We start from the raw sequence: 23,761 nt of genomic DNA on the forward strand, positions 1-23,761 counted from the left end.
AAGAGATGGATTTGGAAGGGGAGAGAGGGAGAGAAGAAAAAATACATAGAAAGAGAAAAGTGGAGCGAGAGAGAGAGAGGGGAGTCAAACGGAAGAAATAGATAGAGAGTGTGTGTGTATGTTTGGCGGTGAGATAGAGAGACAAAGAAGGAGAGATGGAGGGATATATAGATATAGATGGAGAGAGGAGAGAGGGAAGAAGATTTTTTGCACTAAATGCATTGAATTCATGATAGATGGTGATTTCTAATCCTATTTGATTTCTTGCACTAGGTGTATTAATTTTCAGTGTAAATGTTGATTTCTAATGATATTTGATTACGTACACTAGATGCATTGATTTTAGTGTAGATGTTGATTTCTAATCCTATTTGATTGCTTGCACTAGATGCATTGCTTTCGTTGTAGATGTTTTCTAATTCTATTTGATTGCTTGCACTAAATACATTGATTTCAGTGTAGATGTTGATTTCTAATTTTATTTGATTGCTTGCACTATATGCATTGATTTCGGTGTAGATGGTGATTTCTAATTCTATTTGATTGTTTGCACTAGATGCATTGATTTCAGTGTAGATTGTGATTTCTAATCCTATTTTATTGTTTGTACTAGATGCATTGATTTTAGTGTAGATGGTGATTTCTAATCCTATTTGACTGCTTGCACTAGATGCATTGATTTTAGTGTAGATGTTGATTTCTAATCGTATTTGATTGCTTGCACTAGATGCATTGATTTCAATGTAGATGCTAATTTCTAATCTTATTTGATTTCTTGCACTAGATGCATTGATTTTAGTGTAGATGTTGATTTCTAATCTTATTTGATTGTTTGCATTAGATTCATTGATTTCAGTGTAGATGTTTTCTAATCTTATTTGATTGTGTGCATTAGATGCATTGATTTCAGTGTAGATGATGATTTTTTATTTGATGTAACTCAATGTATGATGGTACATTAACTTAAAGTGATTGGGTTATCAATGTGTATTGATTTTAATGTAAGTACAAAAAAATGATTGACAATTTACATTGATTTTTGTGTTATAGTAATTCAACCTATCAATATTGGAGAACAAGAAAGACAAGGTATGATGTTTACTACAATAGTTTGAATTAAAGAATTGAATGGTTTACAATCTCAACTATCCTTTTCATATAATCGATATGAAAAGATGGAAAAACTAAAAAATAATTTAAAGATTTTGTAAATTTGACCACTCATTAAAAAAAATCAAAATTACATTATTTCTCAAATATTGTGAAACAAACTTAATAGATAAAAAAATTTCATCAAAATATTTTGAAGGAAATAAATTATTTCAAACATTAGCAATGAAACAAATGATTTCAAGAGTAATCTTGATGCAATAAATTATTAAAACTACTCTTCAAAATATATTTAGTAATACCTAGAGGAACACTATTAAGAATTATTAATTGTGAAAAGTTGTGATACCTAAAACTAAATGAGATATATGTGCAATATCAATTCTCATGCAAAAAATCGACAAGATTGTCTCCCTTTTCCATCACCAACTAATTATTAAGACACAATTACATACACATATAGAAATATAATACAACAATTGTAACATTCACAAACATTACCATCTAAATCAAAACACATAAACACACAAACCACTCAAAGCATCCAAGCGAAAATGTACAAACCATTCAAGGCAAGCAACAAAAACAAACTTAAAGAAGAGAATGGTACAGACACGTCAAACAAAGAAAACATAATGTAAATTTCACAGTATGAATTTTATCTCAAACATATACATAATAGTGATAATCTAAAAATGTGGCATTGTCGCCCTCAACTGGAACTATCCTAGATCCATCTAACTTCGGATATATCATGGGTCGATAAGGATCAAATCCCTCGAGGTGCAAGCATTTCCTCAAATTCCTCACTCCGTAAAGAAGGTTTGCACCTTGAGAAATTTGATCCTTTCTACACATGATAAATCCAAAATTAGATAAATCTAAATTAATGACGGATCAATTCTACATATCATCAATTGTTGATGGTGAATTTGATGGTGAATCACCCCATTAGGGAGTCAACGTCGTACGGCGGCCTACGAATCCCGGTGACTGTAATGGTGTCGTTGTTGTTTCCCTACAAAATCAAACTTGAACTCCAACCACTGTCGTACTCGATTTCCTCGAGATTTAAACAGTTGCCGATGTTATTTCAGTTGTGGAGTATTGGAATCGACAGATTTCCGAGGTACAAGCAGACTAACAACCGTGGCGATGTTATATACAAGACATTCACTATTTCTGTGGGTTTCCAGGGAGCGATTGTTAATGCCATCTTTTCTTGTGCATGGCAAATAAAGGAGTCACTTGGTTGTGACGACTGGTGGAATATGCTTATTCTGTTAGCCCTTCTTCTGTCAACCCTTGTTTCCTTGACAACGATTGTCGTTGTCCTTTACGAGTTCGTGCAACAATTCAAGATGCTCGAACTTGAATGAAAATATCAACAAGAACGCAAATTATTCGCTACTATACAACTGTCTTCAAGATGGAAGATTGACGAGGAGTTGGCTAATCCTATTGTCCAACTATATAAGAGGGTTTGCAGTATCTGGAGATCATACAGACTCGACAACTTTCTTCAAGATGGAAGATTGATGAGGAGTTGGCTATTCTAGTGTCCAACTATATAAGAGGGTTCGCAGTATCTGGGGATCGTATAGACTCGTATTGGTAGCTACTACGATGTGCATTTATGGTCATTTTCATCATTTTCTCAGCATGCATCTTCGTCATCGGAATCCATGGATGGAATTTGACAGGAAAAATGCCCATCATAAGGCATTTTACCCATATTTGACGTTTAATATTTTTAATGCCCGTTTTTCCTGATATTCTTAGCATTGTGGAAAACGTATTTTTGACGTTTAATAATTTTATGAAAACGTCATTAATGCTTATTTATTTTCTCATTATTTTCGGTAACGGTTTTTTCCATAACCGATGAATCTCCAGGGCCAAGGAGTTGTTGGAAACTTGGCATAAATCCTCAAATTACAGTGGCGCAAGGACAATCGACATCTATAAGACGTGTTGTGATACTAATTACAGGATAGACTTAGGCTAGGCAATTTTACGGTGATGAAGGGTTTGTTAAATGTAATTAATGCCAACACCAACCAACCTAAAAGAAGATAGAGGGATGAAACTGAACCAGTGTACAAGTTTTGATAATGTGCAATTTGAATAAGGGTTGGGCCTTCAAATATCAGTGTGTGGAGCTCGTGCTATGGATGTTGCGTATTGTGATGTACCTTATGGTTGCAGCATTCAGTAGCACGTTTCCCTTCTTCAATTTCGAAATTTGGAAGAATACCAATACTAGTAGCATTGTACAGATTTGTCCTTCCACATTTTGGGGGAGAATATCAATTAGAGTAGCCAACGAACAACTTCTAAAACATGATCCACATTTTGGGGGAGAATATCAATTAGAGTTGCCAAAAGGCAGCTTCCAAAATAGGATCCTTCCAAACTTGCACGCCCTCGATATTTCGGCCCCTCATCCATCAAGATTTGAGTCACGGTAGTAGTGCTAATTCTATGTTGTTCCCTGTCCCAATTCAGCTGAAGCATCATCTGTTGATTGAGTTCGAGCTTCACTACCAGGAGCAGAGCAAGCCAATACAGAGTCGGTTCTATATGACCTTGAAGGACACACCACGGCAGGAGGCGGACACACCACAACAGGCTTCTCTGGATCCGAACACACCACGACAGGCAAGCACATACAAAACTCTGCTTCGATATTTTTCCAGAGGATGAAATAAATGTTTTTGTTTTGGTTTTGAAGTCTCTCACCACGTGGTTGTCTTCGTTTGAGGCATGAAGAGAAGTTTCATTTAGTCTCTCACCATGTTTATTTTGGGAGTAGTCTACCCAGGCGGAGGAGGCGGAGGAATTGCTCGGGAATAGTAACTGGTCGGAAAACATTACGATTCAGATAACAGAGAATGGCAAGTAATGGTTGAGTGGGATAGCCACCTCGACGTGCGGACCCATCCGGCAACCGATGACCCGTCCTATCTCCGGCAACGTTTGCGTCGACCTCTATTAGCTCTACGTGTTGTTAGTGATGTGCACCATGTTCATTCGTGTTAATCATCATGTATCCATCATGTTAGTTAGGGCGGGGTAATGAAATTCTGAAATTAAGCCGTGTCTTTCTGAAAACCAAATCACAAATCTGGCGGATTACGGCATTCTCGGCTTAATTCTGAAGACACACTTTCTGTATGGCGTTTTCCTTATTTGTCGCAGAGCAGTCTATGCGGTAGATTTTATTCCCTCATTCTTTAAATCTCAGGGTCATGGAGAAGGAAAACCTCGTTAATGTGATCACGAGATTGATTTTCTCTCTCTATGAGGGAAGCTGTGTAATGTTTTAGCATTTGTGGATTCTGTATTTTGATTCTTTAGGCCAAGTGATTATTTTCTTTATTTTTATTTTCATGAAAGACAAGTCGGTTTTATAGAATTTTTCATGCGCTTGTATGAAGTTGAGAAGCCGACGATACGAACACTGGAATGTGGATCTCACAGGGATTCTTCCGGTGTCATTTGACATATCCCTTATAAGACGTGAAGATTGTGTTGTGGTCTTTGTGTAATATATACAGTTCGGTAATGTAATGGAATGTAGACAGAATCTGGTTAAAAAAAACTTTTACATATAATTTAATAGGTTACTGTTTTAAATTTTCAAATGCCCACGTACCCTGGTTCGTTAATGAGGTTGCCAAGCGTGGAGTCTATCATTTGCTTACCCCGATAGCCTGGTTCATTCATCTCGATGGAATGGCTACAGGACAGACATTTCCAACCCACTGACGGTGCAGTTCTGCGTTGCTTTGCCCTTGGTTTTGCACAAAAGGGGCGCGGGATTGATGATGAGTGCCAATGGCCCTCGCTGACATTTTCACAGCTTCTACAACACCCTGCTTGTATCGGCACTTGGCTGTAATCAGTTCAAAATGGATTACGATTTGATTTCTTCGTGTTCTATTGCTGGCCGTGGCACCAACTCTGGTTTTCCAACAAAATTTCAGCGGAATAAAGCAACTGAGAAACAACACAACCATAGGGTGGTTTGCTCGGATTTAGCTTTGGATTGTGTACAGTTTCAAAATACAAAGCATAAGTTTCACTAGACCAGGCTGAGAATGCCAATCACATTTTGGAAATGAATGAGTTGTTAACATCTGTCTTTGTATGGTTGGTTCGTTTCTTGCAAACAATTTCGATTACTATTAGTGAGTGCAGGATGAATCATGAATGTATCATGTGTACTTGGAATTGGAATTTGGTAAAGGAGAATATTAAAACAAAATATTTTAAAGATTATACATAAAATTTTGAATTTCCGAATTAGTGGAATCAAAGGAATCAAAGTTTGGGCAAAATTTTAAATTCTTCATATAAAATTATGCTATTTTGGTATGCGTATCACTTATTTAGATTATTCAAATTTTAGTCGTATTATCTTAAACTTTGCCATCTAGAAAGTTATTTTGAATAAAGAAGATTTATGTTTATAAAAAAAAATTTATTCAATAGTAAATATATATATATATATATATATTTGGAAAATATATATAATATTTATGTACATAGATAAAAGGTAATTAATAGTAAATATTTTATTTGGGGGAAAATATATTATAATTTAGTTGTTAAATTAATAGTAGGATAATTATTATTGGTTGCTATTTGCCAATATTCAATGAGATGCCTTTAGGACTTAGGTTGTTAACTTGTTCCTTCATGTTAAATCACTAGATTTAATTTAATTTTTAATTAAATAGTTAAAAAAAATTACAATTTTAATTCAATTAAAAAATATAAATAATTTTTATATTGTAATTTTGTTTTTATAAATAAAATTATAAATATTTTTTGAAAAAAATTTATAATATTTATGACACTAAAATAAATTTAAATAATATCTATTTGTATTCATAACAATGATATTTCCAAGAATATATAAATTTTTAATAAATTTAATTAATAAAACACATGGTTAGAAATTTAATATTTGTATATAGAAAGATGTAAAATATATATAAAACATAAATAATAGTTAAAATTTAAGATTTATTTTATCATATTTGTTGGGTTTTGAATTGATAGTGAATAAGTTACTAAAAAAAGTGACTAGTTCAAATTTCCCCATAGTTAACCCCCCCAAAAAAAGAAGTATAATAATGATTTATGTTCCTAATTATTATATTTGGCAATTTCATATTTGATTTTAATTAAAAAATATATAAACACTTATACTTATAATAATTTTTGGTTTAATTTCCCTTTAAGCATGGTACAACACTAAGACTTTGGTCCACATATGGCTAAATTATGAATCAATGAAATGTAGCAAATTAATCTAGCAAAAAAGATACTTATAAAATATATATAAGGCTCTAAACACATCATCTATGCTCAAATATCCACTAGTAACATGATGAGTTATAAAACATTGATGTAATGAATTTGTGCTTATTAATATTATTGTATTGGCTTTGTTGAAACCTTATTAATTTTTTAATGTTATTTTTACTATATATATATATATATATATATATATATATAGATAGATAGATATAGATATCCTTTAATTTCATCTTATTTTATTTTATGAATTAATATACTATTTTTATTATCTATTAATATGATTTTTAATTTATTGATATATTTTTTATTCCAAAAAAGTATATATTATATTGTTGAAAACCACATAAAAATTTTCCATATTAATTTTAAAGATTAATAAGAAAACAAAATTTCTATTAAAAAAATTTATATATAATTTTAAAATGTATATTATTTCTGTAAAATAAATTATATCTTTGATAATCTTTAGTCTACATGGGAAAGACAATCATTCACAAAAGTAAGATTCTCAGTTTATAAAATGCTTAATGTCTATACTATAACAAAATAATAAAGATTTCAAAAAATTCATTTTATGTTAAATAGAAAAAGTCATTTAAATTCTAAATATATAAATATTTTAATACATTTATTTTATTTTTAAATTTTAAATATGATTTTATATGTGACTAATCAAATTAGATAAATTTAATTAGTAAATAATTTGAAATCATTTTTAGATAAGTGTATTTCTAACTCAAATAATTGTTCCATGACCGCATTTTCAACAAGATTCAAATCTATCATCTTCTTCCATGCAAGAAAGTTTGAACCAACTTGTTGCTTTCCTTGCAAAAAGACATTTTAACAAATTCATATGTAGACATAGATACACTACATTTGAAAATGCTCCTTCAACTTGTTACCTTCTTGAATTTGATGATGATATAGATAATAGAAAACTTCTCCTTGATGAAGATAGTTTTCTTCAAGACTGGTCCTTGGCTCCAAAGAGAGGGAGATCACCTTGGAACTTTTGATGATGATTATGATGCCCTTATTGATGATTATGACAATGACCTTGATCTTACTTCTCTTGGATGAGTAGACTTCAAGTTACTTTGAATTTAAGATTTCTTCAACTTGAGTAGAGGTAGGGTCTTTGTGGCCCTTTTCTTTGTTGATGACTTGAGCAAGGATCCCAAGACTTCTTCAAGTGTAGACTTCTTCTTCGATCTAGGGTTTTGACACTTCCTAGTAGATCTTGAATTCAAGGTGCTTTTAGGATGAGATGATCTTATAGATCTCCTTTGATGCTCTTTCTAGAATTTTGGTCCTTGAATGCTTGATTGTCCCTTGATGAATTGCCCTTCCTTGACTTGTTACCTTAGCTCTAATACCATGTTGAGAAATCTAGGGCAGAGATATTAAATGATTTCTCTTATAATGATAACTTCTTGTGAGGACTTTCTACTTTTCTTAATTAGGTTCTTCTTGTACTTGATTATTATTATGTGTTCTTCTTCATCAAATAGCTACTAAACCATAAATAACAATGAGACAAAGGACACAAGCCGTAGGCGATAATCCAAGGCCAAAATGTGAGGAAAACCCATAAGAATTCTTCTTCTTATAGAATCTTCAATTGATGAATTCCAAGACCTATACCCTTGACCAAGAACCCCTCCAAGGCCAAGTCAATGCTTCTTCATTGAATAACTTCTCCTTTCAACAACTTTGACCTACTCAGCAACTGCAACTGCAGCTATAGCTTTGACTTGCCCAGAAACTGCAACTTCGACTTGCCCAAAAACTGCAACTTCGACTTGCCCAGAAATTGCAACTTCGACTGCAACTTTTATTGCAACTTTTCTTCATTGCTTGGGTAGATTCTCCTTCTTAGAAAATGCGACTTCCAAAATAACTCTTCTTGGTGACCTAACTTTACTTCTATAACTCGACTTCACTGCAACAATATGTGCCGTAATTCCTTTGCAGATGTGGATATAAGTAGCCCAAAATAAACCCAAAACTTCAACTTTTTCTCCTTCCTTAGTCTTCTTCTTGTTCACACTTTTTTTCGTCCTTATAATTGAACTTGTGTGAGTGAGAGTGTGTTCTCCAAATGAGGTTGAGTGCCCTATATATAGGCTTCCTTAATCCTCCTATTAGGCTGACTTGTTGCTCCATTAGGCCAACTTGATGCTTGCATGTTTGAATTGGTCTTGGAGGATATTTTGACTCTAATTTGACTTAAATATTTTTTCTTACAATATGTAACATTCCCAAATGGGTCTTCAATACACGAAAATGACTCAATTGACTTTATGACAAACCTAGAAGCACTAAATGGGTGCTTGATATAAAAATAAATTTTCCCTTAAGCATGAAACCCATGCCTCGAGAATACAAATAATAAATTTATTTTTCTCTTTTCATTAAATACATAAAATCATGATTATGTATGCCATTATGAAGACCAAACCTAGTTACATATTTCAACACCTAGAACTCCGGAATTGGATAAGAGGGGAGTGTCACATTCCACCTCCCTACAACAAGGGGGCTCGAAAAAAGAATCCATGTCACCACCACTGCTCTAGGGAAGAGTTCTTTATATGGCCCTGACCCTTGCCCCATTCTTGCTGCCATACTTTCTCCTTCCTTCAACGGGTATAGGCTAGACATCAACCCTCTAGCCTTCTCCAAAGTACCGCGAGGTTCGTCGTGATAGAGGGGATTCTCCTTTTTCGTGCATCTGCCACATTCCCTCGAAGTGTTTGTAGTTCCATCCACTCACCAATGCAAGGGTACTTCTGCCTGTGTCCCCATGCCAACCCATCATGCATGGGGGAAAGCCTCGGTTGAGTTTCTACAATCCCCTTGATGGGGATTTACCTGACACTAGTCTGTCGGATATTCCCAGAAATCCTCCCCAAATGTGGTTTCGGGTTAAGCTAATCGGTAGAACTGTAGTGCAACATGAAAAACATCCTTGTGAGAAGAGGGGGGCTTTCTTTGTCGAGGCCTCTTGATACAGTTGAACCACCCCCCATGGGCAAACTCTTTGATTCTCATTCTTCCATCTTAGGTTCTCTTGATGCAACCTTCCTTTCTGTAGTTGCGTAGTGCTATTATCGCCAACAAATGTAACATCTTCTCTTTTTGTTCCCTCAATTTTTATTGATCCTCCTTCAGTTCCCTCTGTGGGTCTCATCCTATCCCTTTCCTCTTTGCAGTACCTCTATGCTATCCCACGCTCTATAATCATGAGCTATTGTCATTTATTCTAACCTTCACTATTGTGAAATGGATTCCTATCCACTCCCTTGTTCTCGATTCGTCCCTTTAGTATTTTATAACACTTTAGTTCTGTTTTTGCCCCCCTTAATAGCTGATTGTGACATTGATCTTGCATTATGATCTCATGATCTGAATCGCTGCATTGCCACACAAGATTGGTAACAATCTTCCTTCATATCAATTTAATACGATGGTTCACACATACTCCCATTCTTTGCCCAACTAGTTTCAATTGATTCTATTTCTTTCACCTCGGTATTAGCCTCATTTAGCTCCTCTTATCAATAATCCATGGTTCAATATGATAGATCGCGTGCCTTCCCCTGTAGCCAAAATCAAATTCGATAACCTATCCAACTACTTTCTATCATATAAATTGGAATTACCATATCGAAGATGGTCCTATAAACATAATCCTTGTGATGTGATTTTGACCCTTGCCCCATTCTTGCTGCCATACCTGCTCCTTCCTTTGATGGGTATAGGCTAAACATCAACCCTCTAGCCTTCTCCAAAGTACCACGAGGTTCGTCATGACAAAGGGGCCTCTCCTTTTTCGTGCATCTACCACATGCCCTCAAAGTGTTTGCAATTCCATCCACTTTCCAGAGCAGGGATTATTCCGCATGTGCCCCCATGCTAACCCATCATGCATGGGGGCAAGCCTTGATTCAGTTGCTACAATCCCCCTGATGGGGATTTCCCTGACACTAGCTTGCCAGATATGCCCGCAAATCCTCCCCAATTGTGTTTCAGGTTAAGTTAACGAGTCTAACTATAGTGCAACATGAAAAACATCCCTATGAGCATATGGGGGTTTTCTTTGTCCAAGCTTCTTGATACAACTGAACCATCCCCCCATGGGAAAACTCTTTGATTCTCATTCTTACATCTTAGGTTCTCTTGACACAACCTTCCTTTTCACAATTGCGTAGTCCTACTGTCGCCAACAACTATAATTTCTTCTCTCGTTATTCCCTCAATTTCTCTTGATCCTCCTTCAGTTCCCTCTTCGTGTCTCATCGTATCCCTTTCCTCTTTACGACACCTTTGTGTTATCCCACCCTCTATAATCATGATCTACTGCCATCTACTCTAACCTTCACTATTCTGAAATGGCTTCCTATTCACTCCCTTATTCTTGGTTCATCCCTTGAGTAGTATTTTTTAGCACTCCCTTTGAGCCTCTGGAACCTGGACCTTATTTTCTAGAACCTTCACCTGCTCCTTTGAAGCATGCACCAACACCTTCTTTTCTGGAACCTGCACCTAGTCCTCCTTCTTCCCATGATTTATAGGCTTGAATGTCAACCTGTATAAACCATGCTATCTAACTCCAATCACAACACCTGAAGAGATAGAGCCTCTAGGCATGAGTCTTTCCTTCCCATCCTGGAAAAATACCTCAAACCCCTTTTGCATGATCGTTGATACAAACATCACACAATATCTAAGTCCCAGTACAAATAGTACGTCCTCAACTCACACCACCTGTCCTAACTCCATCCTGAATGTCACAACTCCCTATCCTTTGATCTCCTTCTAACTCTTGTCACCCAACACCATGTGCAACTTCAACTCCCACTCAGCTAGAGTCTCAAACACATCTAGTGACCTTGCCTTATGCTTCAATGCTCCACTATCCATGTACCATGTAGCATCATCAATAATACCTTTTAAGAAATGAGAGATCAAAGCAAAGTCTTCCTTCTCCAACCTCCTGGAGAGATCATCTATCTCGGCAAAAGTGGCGACACTTGTGACTTTATTTCCTTTCTTCTTCTCGTCTCTCCCTCTTCTTCATCATACATCTCATCGAAAAATGACCCATCTCGCCACAGTTGAAACATTTATTTTACTCAAGTCCTTTTTCTTACCCTTCATTTGTGCTACAAGTGCCACGTCATCATTTAAAGTCCTCTTCTTTGGATGAAGATCCTCATCTTGCAACTCTTCTTGAATGAAGCCATCCCACAACCTATTCCAGTTTTGTAGGTTGTCTTTGGGAGCTTCCACTTTGGATTAAACCCCCATTAAGGAAATTGTAACCATCTCAGGATCTGAAATAGTCACATTGATGACGACAAGCTCATCTTTGAACTCAGATGACCTAGTAAGATATGAAGTCACCCGTTCACCTTGTATAATCTTGATGGACTTCAACTTATGCTCCAATACCAACACCCAGTTGTTGTTCTTATTCGGGAACAAATTCTGAAGAGCTACGCACATCTCATGTGCGATGTTCTTCATAGACAAATGAGGTATTAAGGATCCCTTCATACCATCTAGGATGATCGACCTTGCCTTGATATCCAACTCCTCATACACTTCTAGATCTTTAGGGTTAGTTGGATGCCTGATTACTTTCTTGGCGAATTCCCAGATCCTATTGACCTGCAAGTCCAACTTGAACCTTTTTTTCCATGGACTGTAGTTGGATAATCCTTCGAACGTGTCCTCATACAGGAGACCAACATGCAATTTTGACATTATAGTGAGCCCTTCACCTACAATGTGACCAACTCCCTCTCAAGTTGTACTTTGTTGTGCACACTCTGATTCACTAGCCCTTCAAAGTAGCTATGATACCATGTTGTTTTTCCACGATACTAGTGTCTAGGATAGAATCTTAAATCATTAACACTACCAAACCAAGTATCACAATGAGTCTACTTTGCACAGCAAAATAATATACAACAGTAAATCTACTAGTGCACAAAATATACACAACATTTTACAAAAATATGTACAATAACCCAATCTTTGTTATATTAATCCAATTAAATAATACAAAAGCCTAGGGCTTCCATAATAGGGATAATGACCCTTAATATCAACTAGTACACGAATACAAAATACATGATAATATGACGATCTAACTGATGTAGCATGCAATCACATCTTCTTTTTCATATCATGTACACTACAGGGTGTTTGCTTCAGTTCTGCAACACCTGCCTCTAGTAATGCCCCGAGTACATCTGGCCACTGAACCTCAACTATCCAATTTGGCCTCTAGCTTATCATAAGTCCATCTATTATCAACACATAGGGTCTTCACGCTCACTAGTTGCTCCTTCATCCTTCAAGGAAACAACACTTTGAGACTTCTGCCCATTGTTGCTCCTCAGATCTTTTGGGACTTGTCTTCCCACTACAGTCTTCTTGCGCTACTCCAATGAAGACTAACATAGGGTAGGAGGGTTGCCACCTATCATCATCAAATGTCGCTTCTCCAACAATGAAAACAGGCTACAACAAATTGCTCCTCTGGCTTGCCAAACCTTCAGCTCCTTCAACTGCCACTCCTAGCAACCCTTAGAATCCATCCCAAGGTCTACACTTCCACTCATAGACGTGGGTAAATGGTTATTCGTTGTAGTTCATTGTTGACAGCTCAAGTCAAAAGAACCTCATCTTAGTAAAGGTCGTGAAGTAGTTTGTCGTACTAATGACATCACAACTACAGTCGTACACCATCAAAAACTAATGAATTGAAGTTCGATGGTGTACAATTGTAGGTGTGGTGACAACAATATTAACATGAAATAAAATAAAATAAATGTATTAGTGGTTTTCAACAATATAATATATACTTTATTGGAATAAAAAATATATCAATAAATTAAAAGTCATATTAATAAATAATACAAATAATATATTAACTCATAAAATAAAATAGGATGAAATTAAAGAAAATGTTTACCCATATATATATATATAGTGTGTGTGTGTGTGTGTAAAAATAAAATTAAAATATTGATAAGGTTTGAAGCCAATACAATAATATTAGTAAGCACAAATCCATTACATCAACTCCTTAAACTCATCATGTTGCTAGTGGAGACTTGAACCTAGATAATGTGTTTAGAGCCTTATATATATTTTACAAGTATTTATTTTTCTAGATTAATTTTCTACATTTCATTGATTCATAATTTAGCCATATGTGGACAAAAATCTTAATGTTGTACCATGCTTAAAGGGAAATCTGACCAAAAATTATTATAATTTTTTTTTATATTTTTTTAATTAAAATCAAATATGAAATTACAAAATATAATAATTATGAACATGAATCATTATTTTAATTATAAAGTAAACTGATTATTTTTGGAGGTTAACTATGGAGGAATTTGAATTAGCCAATTTTTTTAGTAACTTATTCACTATCAATTCAAAACCCAACAAATATGATAAAATAAATTTTAAATTTTAACTATTATATATGTTTTATATATATTTTACATCTTTCTATATACAAATATTAAATTTCTAACTATGCATTTTATTAATTAAATTTATTAAAAATTTATATATTCTTGGAAATATCATTGTTATGAATATAAATATTTATTATTTAAATTTATTTTAATGTCAAAAATATTATAAAGTTAAAAAAAATATTTATAATTTTATTTATAAAAATAAAATTACAATATAAAATTTATTTATTATTTTTAATTGAATTATAAATATAATTATTTTTAAATATTTAATTAAAAAAACAAGTTAACAACCCAAGTCCTAGAGGCATCTAGTAAGAGTGAATGCATACAGGCTTCCTAACCACTAACATGTAATTCTAGGTGACTTGGTTTTATTTAAATATTGGCAAATAGCAATCAATAATAATTATCCCACTATTAATTTAACAACAAAATTATAACATATTTCCCAAATAAAATATTTACTATTAATTACATTTTATCCTTATACATAATATATTCTTTATTCAAAATAAATTTCTAGATAGAAAAATTAATGCTACTGGAATTTGAAAAACTAAACTATAATATATTTTCCCAAAAAAATATATATTTACTTTTCATTACATTTCATATATATACATAAATCTTATTTATTCCAAACAACTTTAAATGACAAAATAGTTTTTATTCCAAATAACCTTATGAATGACAAAGTTTTAAATAATATGACTAGAATTGACAAAATAGTTTTTATTCCAAATAACCTTATGAATGACAAAGTTTTAAATAATATGACTAGAATTTGAATAATCTAAGTGATACGCATACCAAAATACCATAATTTTATAGGAATAATTTAAAATTTTGCCCAAGCTTTGATTCCACTACTTTAGAGATTTTAAAAGCTTATTAATTTATTAAACTGCTCAAAATTTTACAATCTTTAAAATATTTTATTTCAATATTCTTCTTTATCAATTTCCAAGTACACGTGATATATTCATGATTCATCCTCCACTCGCTAATAGTAATCTAAATTGTTTGCAAGAAAATAACCAACCATATGTTAACAACTCATTCATTTCCAAAATGTGATTGACATTCTCAGTCGTCTAGTGAAACTTATGTTTGTATTTTGAAATTGTACACAATCCAAAAGCTAAATCCCAACAAACCACCCTATTGTTGTGCCGTTTCTTAGCTGCATTATTTCGCTGAAATTTGTTGGAAAACTAGAGTTGGTGCCATCGCCAACAATAATACACAAAGAAATCAAATCGTAATCCATTTTGAACTGATTACAGTCAAGTGCCGATACAAGCAAGGTGCCAAGTGCTGATACAAGCAGGGTGCTGTAGAAGCTGTGAAAATGTCAGCGAGGGCCATTGGCACTCATCATCAATCTCGCACCCCTTTTGTGCAAAACCAAGGCCAAAGCAACGCAAAACTGCACTGTGAGTGGGTTGGAAATGTCCGTCCGGTAGCCATTCCATCGAGATGAATGAACCAGGCTATCGGAGTAAGCAAATGATAGACTCCACCTTTGGCAATCTCATTAATGAACCAGTAAATGGTGGAATTTGTAAATGTGTTAGAAAATCTGCACAGATGAATCTAGCCAGTAAGGGTTGAACACACAGCTTTGTAGAGCAAAAACACTAAAAGAAAATCGAAAGAAGAAAAGAATGATACATTCGAAAATATGTTACCGGTTCTGTGAGTCTTGCCGGTGTCAAACTTTTCTCTAGGATGTTTGCCAAGAACACACCCTTCACAAACTCCTTTGGAGAAACTGATATTTGGCAAGCCTTCCACCATCTCATTCTTGCTTAGCTGTTGCATATACCTGTAATTTTAGTGACCAAACCTCTCGTGCGAAAGCCTACTACTATCATCAGCATGTGTAAGCAATAAGGAGGATTCAGATTCAATAAATTCAGAAAATGTATACAGTCTGGCTCCATTGTTTACCTCACCAGTTGCAATTTTGGCATTGCTATGTAGATCATATATGTTCATTGCATCTGGAGTGAATTCCACTCTCTTTCCGGTGCCAGAATGAGTGATCTGATAAACTGAAAGCAGGTTTACCAAAAGTTTTGGAACATGAAGCACATCTTCAAAGCTTCCGTGTAAAAGTTCCACTCTACCTTTTCCGGTGACCTCAATAGGTGAGTCATCTCCCATGAGGATGGGAGGTCCTTTGCATGCATCCAAAGAGGAATAGACTTCCTTTGCATCGGCCATATGATGTGATGCACCAGAATCTATAATCCATGTATCAGGAGAAGAATTAATTGCAACTAAAGCATGAAAATTGTTACCTTTCCCGTGTGGGGGATCCTCAGTTTTCTTCTTGGCGCCCTGAGGGATGTGGTCCCCAAGGTTGTGCTTCTGAAGAATTTCTACCATTTGGTCAATTTGTTTCTTCATGCAAGAGGATTCTGGATGGAATCCTCTTTGACAGTAGGTGCATCTGTTTCCTTTCTTCCATTTCTCATTTCTCGAGCCAGAGGAGTCATTGAAGGGCTTGGTGTACCCTTCCTTCTTTGGATGGGAATGTGCTTTTCCTTTGTCTTTTTGTTGCTAATTTTTTTGATTTGAATCAGATCTGTGATTTTTATTATGGCTGCCATCATGCACAGCAAGTGCATGTGCTTTTGGAGGTTTGATTTTCCCCATGCCAATGAGTTTATCTTGCTAAAAAATAAGGGACTCCATAAATTCTTTGAGAGAAGGCATAGTGTAGGATTTACCTGTTGCGAGCCTTACTGAATGAAATGTAGACACAAAGACGGAGTATTCTGGTCCGAGCTTTGACATAATAGAGAAAACTTGGCGACTCTCCTCCTTGGATTTGTCAATTCCACAACCCTTGAGTTGCAGCAATAGATCATTATATTTGGTGAAGAAGTCTTGAATTCTGTCATAGTTCCGTGGATCCAATGATAGCAGCTCCACTTCGAGAAGATGTCCTTTCATCTCATCCTGTTTCCCGTAGAGCTCTTCAACCTTTTTCCAAATCTCATTGGGAGTATTGCAGGCAGATAGATGAAACTGCAACTCTGGAGAGATGCACATGCATATGGATCCGTGGGCCTCATCCATACGGTTGAGGTACTTGGATTTCTCTATGGCTGAAGTGGGTTCCACTTCTGTAGCCATGGTAATCCTGTACAACCCTTTATGACGAAGGTATCGAGCCATTTGGTCCTTCCATTCATGATAGTTGTACGGTGTTAGGATCGATGCTTTGGGAAACTCCATTCTGTCAATCTTCGATCTCCAAGCTGTAATACTTGCAAAATAAAGTACTGGTGCGCCTTTTATCTAGCAACCTGTGGGCTCTGATACCATGTAAATGTGTTAGAAAACCCGCACAGATGAATCTAGCTAGTAAAGGTTGAACACATAGCTTTGCAGAGCAAAAACACTAAAAGAAAATCGAAAGAAGAAAAGAATGATACATTCGAAAATATGTTACAATGCTCATGATATAGCATCACTGGGTGAAGATCCCAAGGTAATGCACTATAGTGGTGATCAATGAGAAGACTCAACACCTACAACAAGTTCCGGAGATAACTAGTGAGTTGCGGAGTTAAAGAAGGAGAAAATCAAGGAGTAAATCATGCAAAAGGAATCTTGCATGCAATCCCATGCTCTAACTAAGAGTCTGCATGTAGGTGTGTAGTAGTTCCAACATGCAAAAGGAATCTTGCATGCAGTCCCATGCTCTAACTAAGAGTCTGCATGTAGGTGTGTAGTAGTTCCAACAACATTTGAAAATTGAAAACTTAAAACAGTAACCTGTTAAATTATATGTAAAAAAAAATTGAACTAGATTCTATCTACATTCCATTACATTACCATCTGAGGTTACCGAACCAAACCTTATACATTACACAAAGACCGGAAAATAGCCTTTAATCTCGATCAATAAAACCACAACACAATCTTCACGCCTTATAAAGGATATGTCAAATGACACCGCAAGAATCCCTGTGAGATCCACATTTCAGTGTTCGTATCCTCAGCGTCATACAAGCACAGGAAAAATTCTATAAAACAGACATGTCTTTCATGAAAATAAAAATAAAGAAAATAATCATTTGGCCTAAAGAATCAAAATACAAAATAGAAAAACGCTAAAACCTTACACAACTTCACTCACAGAGAGAGAAAATCGATCTCCTGATCACATGAACGAGGTTTTCCTTCTCCCTGACCATGAGATTTAAAGAATGCGGGAATAAAATCGACGACACAGACCACTCCGACGAATAAGGAAAAACCCATACAGAAAGAGTATCCTCAGAATTAAGTGGAGGATGCCATAATCCGCTAAAGAGCCGAAAGATCCTTTGATTTTCGCAAAGAATGGAGTTTTTAGAATAACTGGCTAGATTTCTGATTTGGTTTTTAAAAGAAGAAAACGCGGCTTAATTTCAAAATTTCATTATCCCACCATAACTAACATGATGGATACATGATGATTAACATGAATGAACATGGTGCACATCACTGACAATAGGGAGAGCTAACGGAGGTCGACGCAAACGTTGCCGGAGATAGGACCGGTTATTGGATGGGTCCGCACGTCAAGGTAGCTATCTCACTCAACCGCTACTTGTCATTCTCCGTCATCTGAATCGGAATGTTTTCTGACCGGTTACCATTCCCGGGCAATTCCTCCGCTTGTATTTTCCAGAACAGTTGTCGACATTAAGTACTTAAACTTTGGTCGTGAAACTTTAATGCCCAGAACAGCGGCTGGCATTCCTGCATAAACTTTATTTTTTTGCTCATTATTTTATGAACGAACAATTTAGCATAGGAAATGTTTTATGGAAGGTTTAAAGTTGTGGCGATATTTATTGCCAATTTTCGTGATCTCTATGTATAATCATTTTGTTTTCAGAAGAAAAAGCCAAATATATTCATATAAGAAGATTACATAGTGAAAATGCAAGAAGCATATGCAGAAACATTTATATATGGAGATTACATAAGCAAATGCATGAAAGCATATGCAGAAACATGGACCAAGCCACAAGCAAATCTGCTAAAACAGATCCCAAATAAAGCCTCGAAAGGCCAATATTGCCCCCAGACAAGGCAATCCAACTATAAGGTGCAGAAGAGGCACCAATAAACCAAGAAGATAAGCATCTGAAGAAAGAGCAGCAAGTTCTGACCGCCCAAAATGGAGGGAGAGGCACGAAATGAGGAAGAGAGCAGCAAAAGGAGCCACTCCTTCCCCGCCCCCTCAAACTCTCCACCCGATTCAGACGAGAAACAGAAGAAGAACGCTCCCACAATCAACCGCATTTTCCTGCAAAAAATATAGTTTTGTAATGTTCGTATTTTATTTATTTATAAATATTCGAATCAATTCCTCTAATAGCAAGTTTATTTAGTGTTACAATATGTATGCATGAAGCACCTAAATGTACCCCGTTATCTGTCTATCATTTTGTTCTTATATATATATGTGCATAACTGGTCCAAAGAACACGCATCTACGGTCAACAGACTAGACATACACTCTGCCCCGATCATCTATGTCCGAGGGATAGGCACAAACCCAATCCACTTTTTCTCGCCGCGGGACTTAGGTGAATCCCTCTTTCTCTAGCTACTCAGATAAGTAGAGATATATTGAAATCAGTTTGCTTTCCTAGCTTTGTCTGAACCTCAACCTGTTGCTTGGCTGATAGGAAATCTGTCACGACTCTGAATCTGCGTGCTTTCATTCATTCCGGTCTGTCTCAGTCTTATCAATGTGATGGAAAGTTAGCTCATTTGATTGCTTAGAAAATGGTAGAAAAATTACTATTACGGTAACACAAACAAGGCTATCATTATTAGTAGCATTTGGAAGAGATATACAAATCAATGTTGTTATTTTTCCATCGGACCAAATTGCTACATAGGTAACAGGCAAGTAGAGAAGACTAACAAAAAAATTACTATCGTACCTTTCATAAAGCAGTGAGTAACTTTTGACCCTCATATGCATCAACGTGCAGTCTAGATGCTATATCATTCTTACACTAGTAATCAACATTTGACCTTAACCATAAGCGAAAATCAGATTCTACGGAGAAGAAATTTAAGGATTCTACATGTTATCACTCAGGTTGTCCTTAAGCTCCGGAAAAGGATACGGCCGAGGTAACCACAGACCAACTTTGGATTGCAGGTTCTAGCCCACCTGCAATCAGAGAGGGCTCTCTCTTTCTGATTTAGCTTTGTTGAGAAGGATTTTAGGCTAGGTATTGAGTTCAGAGGGTTTTTTGTTTTTGTTTTTGGTGGGAAAATTGATGTTTCAGGTAGAGAGGCAGAGCATAGTCTGAGGGTTTCAAACCATTGGGCGTGGAGTCGAGGAGGAGGACTGCTGGTGCATTCCCTTGGTCACAATAAGGGAAGGTGGAGCAAGATAGCTGCGCATGAAACAATGTTTCAGGTTTAAATGATGGAGTGAATGCTAAGTAATGAGAGGCAGTTAAGAATCTCTCAATCAGCTTAACAGATGGAGGTAACAGAGCTCTACCTAGGGGCATTTAAGAATCCCTAGATAATTGGCAAACACAGGTGAATCAGGGTAAATATGAGCCAGAAGGAATTCATATTCATGACCAATTCATTCAGAGGAAAACATAAAGAAACAGTAGAAATTGAGCATAGAGTGTATTTAAACAAATTCTAAGCTATTCTTCCTTTCTGCTATTTAGATAGTGGTAAACAATAAAACAGAGGTAAGATGCACTTATTGTTTCAGGCTGCAGCACAAGAATTCCATCTTCATATCTTCAAAATATTCATTTACAACAGGCAGTTTGCTCTCCAAGCTTTCAACAATCTTTGGTTATAGAAAAAACTCAGGTATACAATGCGAGTCTCTAGTGAAAATTCTCAATTGACCAACTGCTTGAAACAATGTAGAGAGTGGTATATATAGGGAAAAACTCTCTACAACTGCTTTTATTACAACTTGACCTAAACAGGTCTGAAAGAAAGATGATTACTTTAACCTAATCCTATCCAGAAATAAATGCATAAAAATATCTCGGGCTGCGCTGAGGGCTGCCGTATCAAAACTGAATAAATGATGTTGTCCTCGGTGGCTTGGTGCAGTGTTTTCTGAAATAAATGTGTATGGGTTTCTGCTTCTTTGCTGTATGTTTGCATTTAAAGCTTTAACTGTGATTCGAGGGCAAGGATGGGCTTACGCCTCTTGATTTGACTTTCTGGGGGGCTCATCAATGTTCAGGTGCATCGATCCCCTAAAAATCTTGGCTGATACTCTTTGGATCTTCTTCTCCATCTGATACTCTTTGACAAATGAATTGGGTCACTTTTCTCCTCTGCTGTGGGTCTAATCACAAATTAATGGCCGCTGTTCGGCCTCTGTTTCCTTTAGAACTGTCTTCTGCTCCTCTCGACAAGCTTTGTGGAGAAAAATGGGTCATTCGACGCCTTTTGGGCTTGCTGGGGGCTGCGTGATGAAAAGATTCCCGAAAGATTCCCCATTCAGGCCTATTTTATCCAGCGATGCGCGATTTACGTTAGGCGCAAATCGCGCATCAAAAACTGATTCCGGGGCTCCGAAGTGCGATTTTCGCCCTTCGCGCTAAAATTGCTGATGATGTTAGCATGACGTCAGCATGACGGACTTCGTATGGTGGATGACGTCAGCAATGACGTCAACATGATGACATGGCGGGATAACATCAGCATGATGACGTCATCACGTACGGAGGTGATGTGGCAGTACGGCAGGGGACACGGTGGCAGGACACGTGGCAGGGTGACTCGGCGGTACGGTGGCAGGAGGCCACGCAGGCGGATGATGCGGCAGGTGACGTGGGGCTTACGTCACAGGGGGAGGGCGGTAAGTGGTTTCTGGGCGCACCGCCTTTGGACAAAGGTGGTTTCGGGGGAGGGGGCTCCGCCACAGCCCAGGAGGTGACGCGTGGCGGGAGTACGGCGGCAATACCGCCCATCTCCCGGACGCTAACCTTCGGGCGCGTCGGGGGACAGGAAGGCCCGCCCACCGTAGATCTGTGGGGCAGGCGATCTAACGGTTGGCAGGGAGGACGAGGCGACGGAGGGATAAGGGGCGGGAATATTCATGGAATATTCCAGTTTTAATATGGCGTGGTGGGGGTATAAAACTATGATTTGTGTGGGTTATGGGGTTATAAACGGGCGGGTTAATGTATTTGCGCTCGGGACTTTAGCATAAGGGGTAAAACATGGGTTTTTTGAGGGTTTATGAGCGGGGTTTTAACGATTTATGCACAAAACTTAGGATAAGGGCGGAAATGTGGGTTTTTGAGGGTTTTTAGGGCTAGGAGAGAGGTTGTTAGCATGACCAGGTGTCATCTAACTCCTGCTATGACACGGATGGGTTAAAAACAGCCCCTGATGGACCATTTTTTCCCTGACTTAGAAGAAATATGGCTATATTGCCAGGGAGGGGATAGTTACATAGGGGAGTTTTATATACATAGTTTTAGTAGGGGAAGGGGAAAACTGATAGGGAGTTATATAGTAGAGTTAGTGGTTAATATGGTGATGATAAGCAGGCGCTAAGGTAAGAGACCTTAGGCTAATCCTCGAGGGAAAAGTGACTTATAGATGAGAAATAAAGAATCCTTGAGTGAAGCAGATCTTCACCAAGACAAATGACATGGAAAATGATGAAACTAAGAGGAATCAAGCAGATCTTGACCTCTTTGGGAAATTAGTAATTGACTTGGGGAATTTAGAAGAAGGGAAATTTAGTGATGTCTAGCTTGAGCTCCTTCAGATGAAAAACCGTCTGCAAATGTGATCTGAAGAGATAAAACACTTTGTAACACAAAATTGATCATAAATCATCATTTTGCAACCTCACAGCTACCTACCCAGCCTACTCACCTAACATTCTCTCTTCTTTTGATTTGGGTGCACTTAGACTTGCAGACCCAACTTTACAATTTTTTCTTTTTGAATGTTTCCTATCTAAATCTACACTTATTTCTGCCAGGGCTCAGATTAAGCAGTTGGGTCCCTTTGATTCTCTACCTATCTACAGATCTGCCAAGATTAAACTGTTTGGTCAAATGCATTCTCTATATTCTAAAACAGGAAATTGAAACCTAGGGAGACCAAGGTTAGACTGTTTGGACCTCCCTTAAATGAAAACTCTTCAAAACTGGAACAACCCCTCAAAATTGGAAAACAACAGTGCCATTTGGACTGGCACACTTCATGGCATTTTGTGGAAATATGGAAAACTGCAGCCTGCAAAGTATGACATATTTGGCACGTAAAAATGTCAATCATGAAAGATGAAACCCTCTTGCAACAGGAGGCTAAGAGTGGCTCCACTTGGGCATGGCCTTCCCTTGTGGAAGGCCAAGAACAACAGGTCAGTCTGCCTTAATGTTCAACTGCTTCTGTATTCTAAAAAAAGCTTTCCTTTGCTGGGTATTTTATTTATACACATGAAAGTACATTTGATGAGCTTAGGGCCTTCACTTCGGGCATCAACTACATAACACTGCTATACAAACAGAAAACTGAAATCCTACCTACCTACCCTAATCAGCACCTGTTTGATGGTTAGGTAAAATGAAACAACCAGTGCAACCACTTTAGCATTTGTAGAAGAAAACACACTGTTTGACTGATAGTTGGTGAAATCAGAAACATTGTCTGGTCATGTGCTCCCATACTCAAAATTGTGACATATGAAGGTATTTGTTGAATGTCTTGGTCTTCATAGAGAAAATATGTTGAAGATTTTGAGTTGAAAAGATTCTCCATGTAAT

This window comes from Pinus tabuliformis, chromosome 7, assembly GCF_031772625.1.
Source record: "Pinus tabuliformis cultivar Carrire ecotype Pingquan chromosome 7, CPIR1, whole genome shotgun sequence".
NCBI classification, from domain to species: Eukaryota; Viridiplantae; Streptophyta; class Pinopsida; order Pinales; family Pinaceae; genus Pinus; species Pinus tabuliformis.